General features: G+C 38.8%; 1 protein-coding gene and 1 long non-coding RNA gene across 2 annotated transcripts in view; one reads left to right on the plus strand and one right to left on the minus strand.

Annotated features, from left to right (window-relative positions):
• The window catches only part of LOC309485771 (uncharacterized protein), a 506515-nt gene that overhangs the window by 47465 nt on the left and 441850 nt on the right, over window positions 1-17200 (plus strand). The window lies entirely within an intron of this gene.
• On the minus strand, window positions 5015-8418 carry LOC309485465. The gene is made up of 3 exons (XR_014201206.1): window positions 8365-8418; window positions 8064-8270; window positions 5015-7642 (listed from the first exon to the last, which is right to left on the minus strand). It is a non-coding gene; the product is annotated as an uncharacterized lncRNA (long non-coding RNA).

Below are 17200 nucleotides of genomic sequence, written 5' to 3' on the forward strand. Positions count from 1 at the left end.
GTAGGGCTTATTAACTATCCGGGAGCCTCTATTTTTTCACAAGTGGACGTATCGCTTGGAGATCGACTCATTTCACAGAGTTCTAGCACATATCCATACCGCTGTATGATAGAGTGTCTTACTAATTATGGTAAAGACACCCTTGAAACACTTTTCTCAGCGGGGCTCTTTTACAAAGACAAGGCGGGGCATATGGATGTGACGGACCCTGCCGGGGAAAATAGCGGTCTGACAAAGAGAGCTGCCTTCACCAATGCTAGTAACGTGGTCGAACTACTCGCACCAGTTCACAGTGACATCTTCTTTCAAGATAAACTTTTACTCAATGGATTGGACCTTAAAATTAGAATGACTAGAGGTAAAGATGAGTTCTGTCTGATGAGGAACAATGACATAGCCTACAAACTGAACATCCAGACAGCATCGCTATTTGTGAAAAAAGTGACAGTGTCACCAGCTGTGAGACTGGGTCATGCGCAAGCCCTGCTCTCAACCACAGCCAAGTACCCCATCGATAGGGTGTGTTTGAAAAACTTCTCAATACCAGCCGGATCACGGGTCTGTAATCAAGAAAACTTATTCTTAGGGCCTTTACCAAAATCTCTGGTTCTAGCGATGGTTGATAATGATGCATTTGTCGGGGCCTATAATAAAAACCCTTTTGCATTTAAAAACTACGATTTAGAATTTTTAGCCATTTATCTGGATGGTCAACAGTATCCCTCGAAGCCTCTGCAGCCTGAATATGAAAATGGTTCTGCAGTGCGGGAGTTTTACCAGTTAGCGCTGGCCTCTGGAAAGCATCTTAAAAACCAGGCTCTGAGTATCGATAGGGAGGATTTTCTGCATGGCTATACACTCTACGCGTTCAATTTTACACCAGACGAGGAGTGTGGCCAGCTTATCAAAAGCGGCAATATCAGACTAGAAGCCCGTTTTAGACAGCCACTACCACAGACTGTTAACTTAATTGTTTATGCTTTATTTGACAGCATAATTGAAGTGTCAAATCGTCGACAGGTCCTTGTTGATTACTATTAACGTGTTAAAATGAACACCGTACAGCTTACGAGTGTCATGGATAAGATTTCGTGCAATACTTATTTTCTTGGAGTACTACCATGTGACTATCTACCGAAAACCCCTTTAAGAAGATTACCATCAATGGTTTTAATCAATACAGATCCATCAGGACTCCCAGGTCAACACTGGTTGGCCATCTACATAAACGATGACAGCGTAGGTTGTTTTTTCGATAGTTTTGGTAATAAACCTGATTACCAAGGCTTTCACCCCGTTATCAAAGACTTTTTAAATCTCAATTCTAGTGAAGTACAACATTCCACTGTGCAAGTCCAAGATTTTTCATCAGACACATGTGGTCAACACTGCGTGTTCTTTCTCTACCACATGTCAAAGGGGTTTGATTATGATTATGTGTTGAAATTGTATACCAATGATTTAATAAAAAATGATAAAATGGTGTCAACATTTGTGAAAAAACTCAAACATGTTCCATGTAATGAAAATGTTTTTAAATGTATTCAGTGTGTGCAATTGGGTGAAATGTACATGTATCATGCTTAATATTTTTAAATAAAACAACTTAAGAACAAATATTTCTTTCTTTAAACTCTTTTTATTAAACACACACATCATATTCAACAATACATGTCATAAGTTCTCAAAAACAACAACAACAATAACAACAACAGGCTACACACAAACTGGGGGATTAAAAACTTAACCATTGACTCTGGTCTAGACTGGGTGATATGAGGTCTTCTGGATGTCTTGAATGTATCGGTGTGCTCGCATGCAATTTGCGTTTTTTACTCTTCCTAGGTAAATCGGTTACAGTTGGGGTCGATTTGGTTTTGAAAGAGTTAATTGCATGTCTGACATAGTGGTTTGGTACCACAGAGTGTGGCAAATTTAAACTAGCAAAAGCCTCCAGAAACTCGTCCCACCCACCAGGTCTCCTCTCTTCAGCAATCTTCTGTGGAGCCGTTACGCTTTTAATTAAGTCAAGCATGTGTGAACCAGGTATTGTTCTGCCTTTAAACACAAACTCTCCCGACTCAGTCCACGATGTAATATCTTTTGTTTTAGACATTTTATCTAAATTGTAACGGACATTTTTCACACTCCTCTGTGGAATATTCTTTAAAATCTCTTCTGCAAAATCATCTAAACCATTGCGGCCAGTAACACGATCTGTTGGGGGTGGGTCTTCTTTTACAATGCTGTCAGGCTGTGGTAGACTTAATGTTAATTTGGCGGATTCCCTATCCCCCTGTCTAGTGAGTGTTAAAAACCTCTGTAAAACACCGGTGTACATCTTAGCTTTTTCGTGGTGATCTATGTCAGACCTTTGCAATATATTTCTTATAGTCGCATCCAAATTGTTCTCCACAACATGTTGTATAGACTCACGCGTGTTAGAGGATTTCAGCTTATCCAGCTGGTGTTGCGGGATTAAAAACATCTTCTCAGCGTACTCCATCACCAGCTTATTTAGATGTAATTAAACTGGTTATAAAGGGAATTGCGACGCTTAACAACGGTAATAGAAATCCTCCTTGTTGATTGATTAACCGTCTTTTACGTCTAACGCCAACCTTTTTATCTGCAACAATCTTGATCTCTTTTCTTTTTCTCTTTAGTTTCTGATATTGTTGTGGTGATAGTGGAACATTACCATGGACTACGTTGAGAGCTACTTCACACAACGACACAATGAGTTCGTCTGTAGCGGCCTCTAAAATAACGCGTCTTTGTTTAGGTGTGGCTTTTAATAACAATTTTAAAAGATGCAGGTTTCTTAAAAGTCTTGCAGACATTTTCAAATTCCTGTCTAACAAAGTCAAAGTTTTCTTTTCTGAACGTACACAACTGGATATTGTGACAGAATGTCAGTTCTGAGACGGTACTGCTCTGGTGTTTTTGCTTTAAAGTCAATCAAAAGGTACCCGAAAGGCATGCTGGTCGCATTTTCATAACACTCCATAAAAATGTTTGTGTTTCTGGGATACATCTGGCGTGCTAATACATTGATTTGTGTATTGTCTCGGTTCGTATTCACCGTCTTTAGATATGTACACAACGCTATCGGTATCGCAATAAATCAGTCTGTCCCCCAACCTGTCCATAAGATCATAAAGTTCCAACCGTGCGTGCGCTGTCGTAAAAGCCCCGAGAAACACATTAATGTCACGAGTCTGAGCTCCTTTCCCATCTGCGTAAGACCACTGAACGACCGCAACGGTGTCTGACACAAATGAGAAATGCTTGACGTCATACTCAACGCCAAAAATGTGTCGGGCAAACTGTTCAGGGTCTGTAAGTATTTCAGTTGTCGGTAGCTGTTCGCGCATAGAGAACCGGCCCCACAATGAATTAAGAACGAGTTTCATAATGGATCTGCGTGCGGCATTAAACTCAATCTTGTCCAGATTCAGCTTAATCCCTTCTTTCTCAAAGTAATCTCTAACATAAGATTCTTTGTCGTCGTCTGTCACAACATCTTTTGGAAAACCTGAACTCTCCTGTTTGAACTGTAAAAATGTTTTAACATAATCACAAAACAATGTTTCAGATCGTTGGGGGAAATGCCAGACCTCATCGATTTTTGTCACTTCATAACCCTTCTCAATTGCTTTTAACAGCTCGATGCTAACCCAACAACCGTGAATAGCCCTTTCCTCATCTGTGTGTACACACGGATGTGTCTGGTTTTGTTGTTCAGCACAGGACCTACAAAGTGGAAACATTAACTTGCGCCCAGTCCTATAAGGCAATACAGGATGAAGCAGCTTCCGCGGCGGAAGGACCGTAGCCTTGACGAGGCCATAATAATCTTCAAGGTTTTGAAAATCCTTGTATATTATTTCAGGGTGACCAATTGGGTAGCATTTTCGCGCCTGGCAGTAGGGATAGAGAGAAGTAAAATCTACATACTTAATACGCTCGCCCTCCGCGACTTTGTGGTACAGTTTTAACGCATTAGTTCGACCCCCGAATAAAGCTTCACGTGGTTTCAATCTTTCAGGGTGATTGTAAGTAGCCATGAAGTCCATCACTGCTACGTCGGTCTGTTTAGCACGGACCCAATCACACTCCCAAACCACCTCAACCTGAAGACCGTACGCACGCTCCAAAATTTCAAGCTTGTCATCACATTGTCTTTTCAGAATACCATAAGGTACTTTTGATAACGGATTGAGATCATTAGGGTTATGACAACGTTCGCAACCATGAAAAAAACACCCAAGAAATTCGAATGCTTTTTTCACGGTACCCTCGCCATAAAAACCATCCACATAGTATTTTCCAAATGACACCTCACCACGGTTTAGAGCATGTTGAACATCTATGGACTGTGTTGTTCGGATATATTCAAGCCATTCAATTGAAATGTTTGAATACGTCTTGTTCTGGTTGATGTACGCACAGTTGCGTGTTAGCGCTATTGTGTCTTTAGGGATGAAGTGTGTTTTATACGTAGCCATACATGTGGCTGCCAATGTAGTGTAATTAAACGGATCAAGGCCTGTACACAGAATGAATTCATTGCGATACTTCATACATACGTCCCTCAGCAGAACAACGTCGTTTTTACCATAAATCGCCAGTTCTTTTTTAAAATCGAACATTTTGTCTGAAATGGTACTGTACCAGTTATCAAATGCCTCTCTGTCTTGGCTCGACATTGTCGCGTACCCGTAAAATTCCTTGTCAGGGTACGGACCTATGTAGTTGTCATTTTCAACACGGTTAAAGTGATGCGGGAAATACCCCTTCTCAGTGTTAGTCAGATTAAATGCAGCAGGTGTCTTGGCCAGCCGCATGGGTATGAAGGAGTATGAATCAATAAACCGCTGTTTGAATGCAGCGTCATACATTAAGATTAGACGACAGCCTTGCATCGTAATTTTAGGGGCAAACCCCTTCTTAGTAAAGTATTCCAAAAGGATGAAATTATCAAACCCTGCCGCGTTATGTGCAATCCATGTGTAATTACTGTAACGAGGCTGTCTGAATTTTTTAACGAGGCGATCCACACAATCTGGTCCTTCGGCCACGAATTCTTCTCCAGCAAACGTAATAGCGCATACGAAATTGGCGATGTGCCTTCCGTTTTCATAACGGGTCTCAAAATCGTAGAAAATGTAACGATCGTTTGGCATCTCTGCCTTAACCGGCTGGATAAAACATTGATGCACACCATCGGTAACCAAACTCTCACCACAGTGCACACAACGATCTGCAGGGCATTTATGAGGTCTGGGTTTAGTGCCGCTGACATGGTAACGTCTATTACATTTTCCGCAATATTTGGTGACATCACACTGCGCGTATTGCATACCTTGAGGTGGTTTTTTATGCATCTCAAAACAGTAGTCAGACTTACAGTAGCGCAGACAGTCGTTGCAATGTTTTGGCTTTTTGGGTTGTTTATGACATTCTGGGTCATTACAGACATCACAGACGTACCGACATCTGTGATCTCTCCTACATGTGAATCCTTGGTAGCAAAACTCACACACATATGGTGTCCCAATAAATGCGCGTAGGTTTTTAATCATAAAATAATGATTGTCATGCAGGTACAAAAACACTGTTTTAGCATGCGGATCGTCCGTGTTTGTATACTTCTCCAAAACACCCGTATCAGACCGATAGAAGACAACTATTTTAACATTGAGAATGCGTTCAAACTGTCTGATGTCATTAAATGCTATCTTGTGTTGATCAGTATATCCAGCTGACTTCTGCATTGAAGTTGCTACAGACTCTAGCTCTGCGTGCGGTTTCTGAGGGTTTAGGAAATGTGCCAGGCAGATTGCAAAACAAAGATTGTTTGAGACGTTCGTGGGGCAGAACAGATTAAGTCTGTTTTTGCCAATCACTTCGTTGTGCGCATGGTCACGTAACTTTCGATAAGCACCGCCATGTTTACCTCTTGCTATCGACACTCTTAAATTCAATCTCTCATCAAACTGTACATCAGAGTTGCTCTGCATTATTTTTTCAAGCTCGTTTATAAATAGATCTACACTGTAACCATTGCCACCTGACAAAAGTGTACTAACATCTGATGTCAAACTCGGACCCCTCAAGGTGATGCTGATTAAACTACCATCTCCACCTAACAGTCTGGAAAACGCCACTATTTCAGAAAGTGTGTCATGTAAAAACATGGTGTAGGCTGCTAAATCTGTAGAAGATATCTCCCGCAGATTTATAAGCCTGTGGATTTCCAGACCATTGAACCTAGTTCGTGGCAGTACAGTGTACCCACTCACATCACCGCCCTCTCTTACAAGTGATTCTATATCGCCACGTGTGAGACCCATGTTGGGTGCATCGGGGTTGAGTGTGGGTTGTGACTGTGTACACATCCCTCCTCCTGACTGCTGGGGAGTTACAAAATGTTCAAAATCAGAATTTGGTTCTGGAGTAGGTTCAGATACCACTCCTGACTGCTGGGGGGTTACAAAATGTTCAAAATCAGAATTTGGTTCTGGAGTAGGTTCAGATACCTCTCCTGACTGCTGGGGTGTTACAAAATGTTCAAAATCAGAATTTGGTTCTGGAGTAGGTTCAGACACCTCTCCTGACTGCAGTGTATTCACTAAATGTTCAAAATCAGAATTTAGTTCTGGATCTTCATCTGACATCGAGCTCATAATGGTTAATAATTCTACCAAAGTGTCTTTTGTAGACTTAGGCCTATTAATTTCCTCCATTGTCTGTATTAAATAACGCAATGTTTCTGTGTTATTGCACTGATCAAGGGGTACCACACTACCATCATCTCGTCTAAACCTCGCTACCCGATCCTGATCAAAATCATCTGACTCCCGACAACGTTTGGCCATTTTAAAACAATTTTGTTTTGTTTTTTATTTAAACAATAGGTAGGTTGTACACTTGAAACTACAGAAAATAAAACCAGTGAAAAAAGAAAGAAAGAAAAACTACCTAATCAACAGCTACACAACCAGTCTGAAATTACACACGGTAAAAGAAAAAACACATTGTGTAAAAGAAAAAAAGTAAAACACACAAAAATAAAATTAAAATAATACGCAACTAATCACAACTCATCGGTGATTCTTTTTAAGCATGAACACAACCTGTTTTAACAGATCCACCATCAGACTTTGACCTTGGGCTTCTTTTTGGTTATCACCCCTATGCAATCGTTGCACTGCTAAGACTTGTTTAATCCAAATACCCTGCTGTTGTAGCACTGCTTTCGTAGAACATTCACAAACATCATGCTTTTTCTCATAAGCATCTAAGCGTCTCTCAAAACCATTAAGGCGTTCGTTAAGGGTTTTGTTTAAACGTACCTCGATGTTGTTCAATGTGGTGTTGACAGCCTCCTGTATCAGTCCGAATATGTGTTGAATGTCTATTTTGGGTTGTGATTCCCGTCTGAAAGCCTCCTGATTTGAAGGCAGCTGTTCATGGTCGGATTCTTCCACAGCCACTACGCTCTCGCTGGATGGAACACGTCGCTGTGTTTCGGGTTCGGGTGTAAATACACAGTCGTCCCACGATTCTATCAGACCATCACTCCAGCTCTGAACGTCATTTATATCGGGGACTGCATTGTCATCCACGACCACATCTGTTGAGAAAAAAGATGGGATAAAATAAAAATAGTATATTTCATGCATTAAAAGATGATATATATATATATATATTTTTTTTTTTCAACATGCCTATTTATAAAGGTGTTTGAGAAGAGATGTCTACACTTTTAGACATTGTTCTCCACCACAGTAAGTTAAAAAGATAGGCTAAAAGCATACTCTAAGAGATATGCAAGTTCACGTTTTTTTTTTTTTTTTTTTTTTTTAAACAACATGCATGTCAACAACAGTTTTAAAGTAGCGCAATGTTAGCGCGCACATCCACACACACACACACATACACGGGACTCTCTCTCTATTACATCCAAATAAAAACATTATCATACTCTGCTACATTATCTGCATCTGATTTAGTATAATTAGAAATCAATCCAACAGCTTTGTTTGATCACATACTTTTAGCAGCAGATCGTCTTGGCTTCTTCCGGGATGATGTCTGTGGTTTGAAATCAGCTGGTACTTTTGCTTTTGGTGCGATGTCCACAGCAGCTTTACGCTTGAGTCTGTTTTTCGGTTTTGCTTCTATTCCACGCGAACTAGTCTTCTCCGTAGCATTAGTGGATTCAGACGCACCAATACGGTTCACAATGTTTGATAAACCTTCTGGAAATACACATAAGGTAGTTTTAAACTAAAAGCATCAGGCCGTAATAGCAAATATTATACTGGTCGATAATGTCGAAATACCAACACTTACTGATTGGTGGAATGCACACATTGTCTCGCGGGGGTGCATGCACTAATGCTGCGACAGTTTCCCGTTTCGGTCGGGCTGGTAAAAAAGATAGAGAGAGAGAGTGAGATACAAAGAAGATACGATATTTTTTCTTACGCACAATACAATATCTGAAGCATATGTGTTCACACACGCGCGCACACACACGCAATGCATACGGTTCAGTTTTAGGAAGCAGAATACACAAACACTTACGATGCACAAGGACTTCCGTGCTCTCTCGCGATGGGGCCTGTACAGTGCTGGACCTCCGATTCGGATCTCCTCCTGGTTTATAAAAGGGTCATTCCACGAAATCAGTGCCTTTTCAACTTTGAAAAATTAAAATATAAAATAAGTTTAAACAATTAAAAAAAAAAATCCATTAAATGAAGACAGCATAAAATAACAAGAAATCGTATTGTGCCATCTCAGGCTATGTAATTTTTTATTTTATGACTATTTATCTACCTGATGTTTTGATATTTTTGTCATGCCTGTTACAGACACATGCGTTACTATATACTATAGTTTTAATTAGAAATATGTTATAATTTCCACATATATGAGCAGTATTTAAGTCCCTCTTTTCACTGGAATTGTTAAAAAAATAGATTTTTTTTTCAATATTATATTTGTCATTCAGATGACCAAGAACATACAAATTTTGGAGGGTGATCACATGTCAATTAAGAAAAATATATATTTTTACAAGAGAGATATTAAAATAAGGGCTTTGTCAAAAATACAATATAGATAGGGTTACAATGGAAAAACTTGGAAGGCCATTTCAAATATAATTTTTATATTTTTTATGAAATTAATGACAGTAACAGGATTGACATCATAGTAACAGGACTGACCAGAGTAACAGGGATGACAGGACACACATTCTTCAGCATACACTGCACATATTTGTTTACATCATTTTGTAAAATTTTACCTTTTTAAATTGTATTACTTGACATAGCCTAGTTGTATTAGTGAAGCACATTACATTTCTAAGAGATCTAAAGATTTAAGGGTATTGTAATTAGAGTAATTAGACCCATGCGTCCATCTGTTTGTCTGTGTGAGTATGTCCCCTCACAGAACTTAAAATATACTGATCTGGTTCAATTATTAGGCAAGGAAGATAATCAGATCTTGGTCTTTCTATGATCATCTGAAAACAGATGCTAACATTTGGTTTCACTTTCTTGAACATTACAAGATTGGGGCGAGGGTCTGCAGTCACCTTACTGCTATTGTTTGTAATCGCACAAAAAAGTCATTTTTAGGGGTTCAAGCACGAAGTGCTGAAACCCTATTGTAATCGTCCTGATTTTTAGGGGTTCAAGCACGAAGTGCTGAAACCCTATTGTAATTGTACTGATTTTTATTAGGGGTTCAAGCATGAAATGCTGAAACCCTATTGTAATTGTAAGGATTCGTAAAACGCATCGTGCAGGACAAACCGTAAGGCCTAGAGACGTGAGACCTGGCCAGATGGTAGGCCTCAATTTGGGGACAACCTATCAGAGTATGACCCCAATTGGCCCATAGGTGGCGCTACAGCAACCAAAAGTACTAAATCGCTCATAACTCTTAGACCGTTTGTCCCAGGATCAAGTGTCTTATATCGTTGGAATCCTTGGCTCAAGGCGGACAAAATGGCTATCTCCGATTTGCTCGCCCTTCAGGCGCCAATTTCGAGTAAATTGCATTTTTTTGAAAAACCTATTTTTGCAAACTTCTCCTAGGTTTTTCTCCCGATCGGAACCAAACCACTGCAAGAATATTCTCTGGAGTCTGACAATCAATAATCATCCAAAAAATTCAAAATTTCAATCAACGGTCGATAAAGGGAACCAAAATATTTGATGGCACCAGGGCCACTTTTACTAAAACAGTTATAAATTGTGAACGGAAAGAGATTTTTTTGCTAAACTTGGGATACTTCTTCCTGAGCTCAATCTGAGATCACTTGAAAAAAATCGCAACAATTGGCCACTAGGTGGCACTATAAAACGGTTATAACTTGTGAACGGAAAGAGATATTTTCACAAAACTTGGGACACATGTTCATGAGCTCATTCTGAGGTCACGTGAAAAAAATCATGGCAATTGGTTACTTGGTGGCGCTATAAAATTGTTATAACTTGTGAGCGGAAAGAGATATTTTCGCTAAACTTGGGACACATGTTCATAAGCTCAATCTGAGTTGACATGAAAAAAATCGTGACAATTGGCCTTTTGTTGGCGCCATAACAGTGAAAAAATCATGAAAATAGCTATAAGCGCACCCAACCATTAGTCTACTGATAATTGGCACGCAGTGTCTTTGTCCAGGGTGCCATGATAGTCTATGAGAACATTGGTGTATCTCAAAAAACTCAGTATACGTCATTGGCACAATGCCTTGAAGGAGCCTTAGAAGTTTCAAGCCCGTGTTTTATTCACATGAGTGACCTCTTAAGACTCCTGAATCCTTGCCGAGTCCAACAATACCAAACATGCCAGGTTTCGCCTTATGACTTTTGTAAGTGTCATTTAGAGCTTTAAAAAATTGTGGTTATCTTCAAAGCCGTTAGTCCGATCGAGACAACAACAAAAAAACAAAGAAAATTTGAAGACATAGGTAAATAGCTAAACAATAACGCCAAAATGTTAAAATTAGGATAGGAACTGACAAAAAAATTTATTAAATCTAATCAATTTCACCCATGGATCATTTTGATGCTCTCACATGTTTGAAACGAACAATGATGGATTGTGATGAAATTTGTTTTGAATTGGGACTGGCGAATCCCCGTCCATACTGTCAATGACCGTTCGCAAAGACCCGCCCACTTTAGTTACTGTTGCTATGTCTGACAAGCGTATGTCTGACTCTCACACCACACCAAGTTCTCACGCAGTGAAAAATACATTGCGGATCAGAGAAAAGACTGCGCACTGACAGACAAGTACTTTTGATATGAAACAAAGTCTCACCTTTCAAATGTAGTAATTTTTTAGAGACATTTAAACAATAAATACCGTTTTGTGTAGGGGTGACCCCGAATAGTCGAAGATTCGATGCTTCGATAGGCCAACGATAGGCCAACGTTAACATGTTTCACGCATAGACTGGGTTTCACGTTAGAATCTATTTTATCCGCGCGCACAATTTGAAAAGACTCCAACGGACAGACAGAGTGAAAGACGTTCAGGATTTGTTCTCTCGATCAGGTACAAGTGATTTCAAAACTTTTCAGCCGGTTCTAATTTTATTTTTGGATGCTGTGAACATTTTTAGCTAAAAAGACTGCCTCTCCAGTTTAGCATTTATTGTTGTTTCTGCAGTTAAAAAGACAAAGTTGAAAATTCTGGCTACTATCGTTATTTTAATAATTTCTTTATTTTAATTTTATTTATTAATCTGTCAGGGTTATCTAATCTTAACTATTTGTGGCTTGTGTTTTGAATATGTTCCCCTGCACTTTAGGCATTTTGCACACATTTGCTCCTCATCCTGTGACTTGATTCTGATTTATTTCGTTTTGTATTTTTATTTATTAGAAAGGTATATTCTGTTCTAATTTAATTTAGTAAATTAATTGTTTATTTTTTCGGTGCATCGATGTTGTGCTGTAGGCTGGCCTGCTCATTCAGGTAATTTAGCCGATTTAATTTGATTTGCATGTGAAATTGATTTATTTATGTTATTTCTTAGTTTTATTGATCAAAAATGTTTTTATACATTTTCTTCTATATCTTTGTGTGATTTTCTGTACATCGCGGCTTTGAAACGTTAAAGCCCCGCCCCCAGCCCCACCCCCATACACATGATTCGACTATTAATCGACTATAGGCAAGACATGACGATTCTGATTCGACTATGAAAATCCATAGTCGGGGACAGCCCTAGTTTTGTGACTCTTTAATGTGTCTGACAGATCGCTGTAGACTCGAGGCTCAGTTAAAGCTGCTTGTGAACTGATCATCTCTTCCTTCTAGTTAATTTATAGCATTAAAATAAACATGAATAAACATAAAAGGAATGTTGTTTTAAAGTGCTAAGACGTCAGTACACTTTGTTTTTCAAATTTAAATCCTCCAATGTTAATCTACTAACTCTCCTGACTGCTTTGTTGGGCAAAATGGCGGATTATGATTAGTCAGATCACCTGTCAATCAAACTCCCTGCAAAGGGTCAATTGAGAATGCCTGTGCGCACAATCCAGATCTAATCGACAACTTTGCAGTTGCACAAAGGAAAGCTCGGAAAATGTAAGAGAGCATCTTTTTTATGTATTTGGACCTAGGCCTAACAATGTGTTATGGTGCGCTGTTGTTGTTTTTTTTTTGGTGAGCGTAGGCTACTCCTGATTTTGTTAGTCATCTCATCTCTTATATATCCTGCCCTATTCATGGTAGCCTACTCGCGGACATTGCGTCATCAATGTCATCAATTGCGTCATCAAGGGGCCCGCCTTGATAATCCTACTTAAGGGCCCGGTGTTGGCTCGTTACGCCACTGAATATAATTGTCTAAACTCCTTATCAAAATTACATATTTACAACAAATCTGACACATATATATATGGGCACACTTTGAGTACTACTAATATAAGTGGTGGAGATCAGGCAAGACTATAAGAAGACTCAGGCAAAAAGGTGCTATAACTGTAAAAACGCTTTAAAACCATATATTTCCTATGGTACACTGCCTGTATTGGCTGTAAATTGACTTTTTCATCTATGATGGCAGTTGTTAAATGCTTGCTAAATAAAACTTAATGTCTTTTGATGCTTGTGTGCTTAAAGGCCTTAAAGGCCTTAACTGCTTGAACCCCGATAAATGCTGCTTGCAGCTTTAATTAGGGGTTCAAGCACGAAGTGCTGAAACCCTATTGTTATTGTAAGGATTTTTATTATTAGGGGTTCAAGCACGAAGTGCTGAAACCCTATTGTAATTGTAAGGATTTTTATTATTATTATTATTATTCTTCTCCGCTAAAACGCATCGTGCAGCCCAAACCGTAAGAGCTAGAGACTTGAAACTTGGCCACAAGGTAGTACAAAAATCGAGGAGAGGTTATCAAAGTATGAGCCCGATTGGCCAATAGGTGGCGCTATAGCGCAAAAAAAAAAAAAAAATCACTATTTTGCTCATATCTCAATAACCATTTGTCTCAGCTTCAAGTGTCATACATCATTGGAATCCTTGGCTCAAGCCGAACAAGAAATATAGGAGGTATTTTATTTCCGGTATGCAAATTTTTCCGCCATTTTGGATTTTGTCCAAAACCTACTTTTGCGAACTAGTCCCTGGTTTTTCGCCCGATCGGAACCAAACCAGTGCAGAAATGTTCACAGTAGTCTGAATATCAATAATTATCGAAAAAAAGTTGAAATTTCGATTCACGGTCGCTAAGGGGTGCCAAAACGTTTGAAGAAGGCGGAGCCTATTTTACTAAAATGGCTATAACTCCAGAAGTAAATGAGGTATCTTCACCAAACTCGGTACACATGTGTAAGAGGTCAATCTGGGGTCACGGTAAAGAAATCGCGACGATTGAAGACTAGGTGGCGCTATAATATGAAAAAAACATAAATCAGGCTATAACCACCTGACCGTTAGTCCGATTGACTTGAAAATTGGTATGCAGTGTCTTGGTCCAAGGTGCCATGTATGTCTATAAGGACATTGGTGTATCTCAAAAAACATGGCCGCCATCGGCCAATGAAGTTTGAGCAACTATTAGACAAGGTTAACGGAGGCCGATCGGAACGAAACTCGATGGGCATGTTCGACTCATGGCCCTAGAGGTCTGTAAGAATTTTGAAAGAAATCGGCCACTAGTTGGTGCTAACGAGTTTTATGGCTCTGTAATCACGTGGTGTTACACTTATCGTCACAAAATGCATATCATTTGATAGAGCTGCTCATCCTGAACAACTTTGCCTCTAGAACCATTCCTGTCAATCAAACCGTTCATTAAATATTCATGAATATGTTAAAAACCTACTTTTGCGAACTAGTCCCTGGTTTTTCGCCCGATCGGAACCAGACCAGTCTAGGACAATTCTCTGGACTCTCTAGATCAATAATTATCAAAAAAAAGTTGAACTTTTGCATTTGTATGGCTGTAATAGGGTCATTTATAAAATGGGCGTGGCAAAATACACTAAAAAGCCTATAAATCCTAAATGAAAACTCAGAACTTCACAAAAGTTGGTGAGCATATGTGACATGACATCATTAACAAGCATGCAACATTTTATGGAGATTGGACCAAAGGTGGCGCTATAACTGTTAAAAAGCTTTAAAACCATATATTTCCTATGGTAAACTGCTTGTATTGGCTGTAAATGGTCTTTTCCATCTCTGATCATATAGTTTTCATATCATAATGTTCAAAACTAGTGCAATACAATTCTCTGGACTCACTAGGTCAATAATTGTCAGAAAAAGTTGAACTACTTCATTTGGATAGATATAATAGGTCCACTTCAAAATGTAGCCTTTACCAAGTGTCCCCGAAAGCCTATATCTCTTTAATGAATGACTCAGACCTTCTTAAAAAGCCAGTGAAATATCACTCTGAACATGCATGAAAATTTTCAGACCGATCGGACAAAATTTGCCTCTATAACAGTTAAAAAGGTGAAAATTATATGAATATAATGGCATATTAAGCCAATAAGTTGTATTTTACTGCCCCCTGCTGTTTAAAATTTATAAAATCACTATTTTAACATTTACAATTACATTTAGTCAAAATCCGTCCGTTAAAGTATTAGTATTGACAGTTTTATCACATCATATATTTCAAATGTCTGTATCTACAACATAATGTGTTTGTGTAGTCTTAGGTTTCTGAATAAATTCTGAATCTTCTGATTAATAGCTAACAAAGACTTTGTGAAATGTTTATAGACCATTCAAATATATTTTCATTATGACATATCCCAATAGCATTGAAAAAACAACAACAACATTTGTCTTCGTGTGTGTGTGTGTGTGTGTGTGTGTGTGTGTGTGTAAGCATGCATGATTGAGTTAACATGGAAAAACTGGTTTGCTTTAGTGCAGAAAACTGCTTAACTATATAGTTATAACTATAAATCCTAAACGAAAACTCAGAACTTCACAAAAATTGATGAGCATATGTGTCATAACCTGCTAAAGAAGCATGGAAAATTTTATGGAGATCGGACCATAGTTGGCGCTATAACTGTTAAAACGCTTTAAAACCATATATTTCCTATGGTAAATTGCCTGTATTTGCTGTAAATGGTGTCTTCTATCTATTATCGTATAATGTTCATATCATAATGTTCAAAACCAGTGCAGCACAATTCTCTGAACTCTCTAGATCAATAATTATCAGAAAAAAAGTTTAACTTCTTCAAAAGGTGATTTTATATGAATATAATGACATATTAAGCCAATAAGTGGTATTTTACTGCCCCCTGCTGTCATTTCATCATACTACTCCCTAATATTGTTATAAAATTCATATTTAGACTTTATAAAATCATTATTTTAACATTTACAATCACATTTTGTCAAAACTCATCTATTGAGTATTACTATTGACAATTGTGTTACACTGAGATATGGAAATGGACGAAAGTAAGTGAATGAAATGAAACGAAAGTATAACGGCATTTAAGCCACGCCCCCCCAGTACAAATTCACTGATAACTCGAAAACGGAAAGTCGTTGCGCGCTCAAATTTTTATGGTAAGGTCCTCTCCGGGCTCTTGATCGAAACGTGTCGTCGCGGGCCTCGGGAGCGCGCCCCCCCCCCGCGGATCGCCAGATCGCGGGACCCCCGATTTTGAACCGCCGTAACTCCCGACCCAGACCACCCCGAACCTTGTGTGAGAGCTCGTTGGAAAGGGCCCACCCTTGGCTAGCTTCGATTCAAATGTGGTGTAATTTGCCCTGGGCATTCCAGAGATAACAGCCCCAAAATACATGCCTTTGAACAGTCATAACTCCCGGGCCCAATCACCCAAAAACACAGCGATGGTCTCATTCAACAGGGCTCCTCAAGAACTATCTATGCTCTGAATTTCAGAATTTTTCGCCTTCTGGTTCCCGAGATATAAGTGAAAAACCAAATTCCCATTCATTCATTCAAACACTTCAACTGTAAGATGGAGGCTGTAATTCCACTGTTGTCAACTAGAGGGAGCAGCAGTATTAGACATAGTATTAATCTTTTTATCAGCTTTCAGCTTTGGTCAACAAACAAATGGTTAAAGCTATTTTTTTTTTTGACTGATAATATAGATCACAATGAAATATATGAAATGGTTAGACCATTAAAATATTTTTTTCACAATAACACATCCTAAAGACATTGAAAACATATGTGTGTGTGTGTGTGTGTGTGTGTGTGTGTGTGTGTGTGTGTGTGTGTGTGTGTGTGTGTGTGTGTGTGTGTGTGTGTGTGTGTAAGCATGCATTATTGAGTTAACATGGAAAACACTTATATTACAATAACTATTATAACAATCATATTTTGTCAGTGTTTATCACTTCATTTGCACTGACACTTCACATAATTGCTAGTAATGTGGTAAATCACGCTAGAAACATGGTAAATCATAGTAAATAATTGATGGTCTCATTCAACAGGGCTCCTCAAGCACTATCTATGCTCTGAGTTTCAGAATTTTTCGCCTTCTGGTTCCCGAGATATAAGTGAAAAACCAAATTCCCATTCATTCATTCAAACACTTCAACTGTAAGATGGAGGCTGTAATTCCACTGTTGTCAACTAGAGGGAGCAGCAGTATTAGACATAGTATTAATCTTTTTATCAGCTTTCAGCTT

This window comes from Leuciscus leuciscus, assembly GCF_965113295.1.
Source record: "Leuciscus leuciscus genome assembly, chromosome: 21".
Lineage (NCBI taxonomy): Eukaryota > Metazoa > Chordata > Actinopteri > Cypriniformes > Leuciscidae > Leuciscus > Leuciscus leuciscus.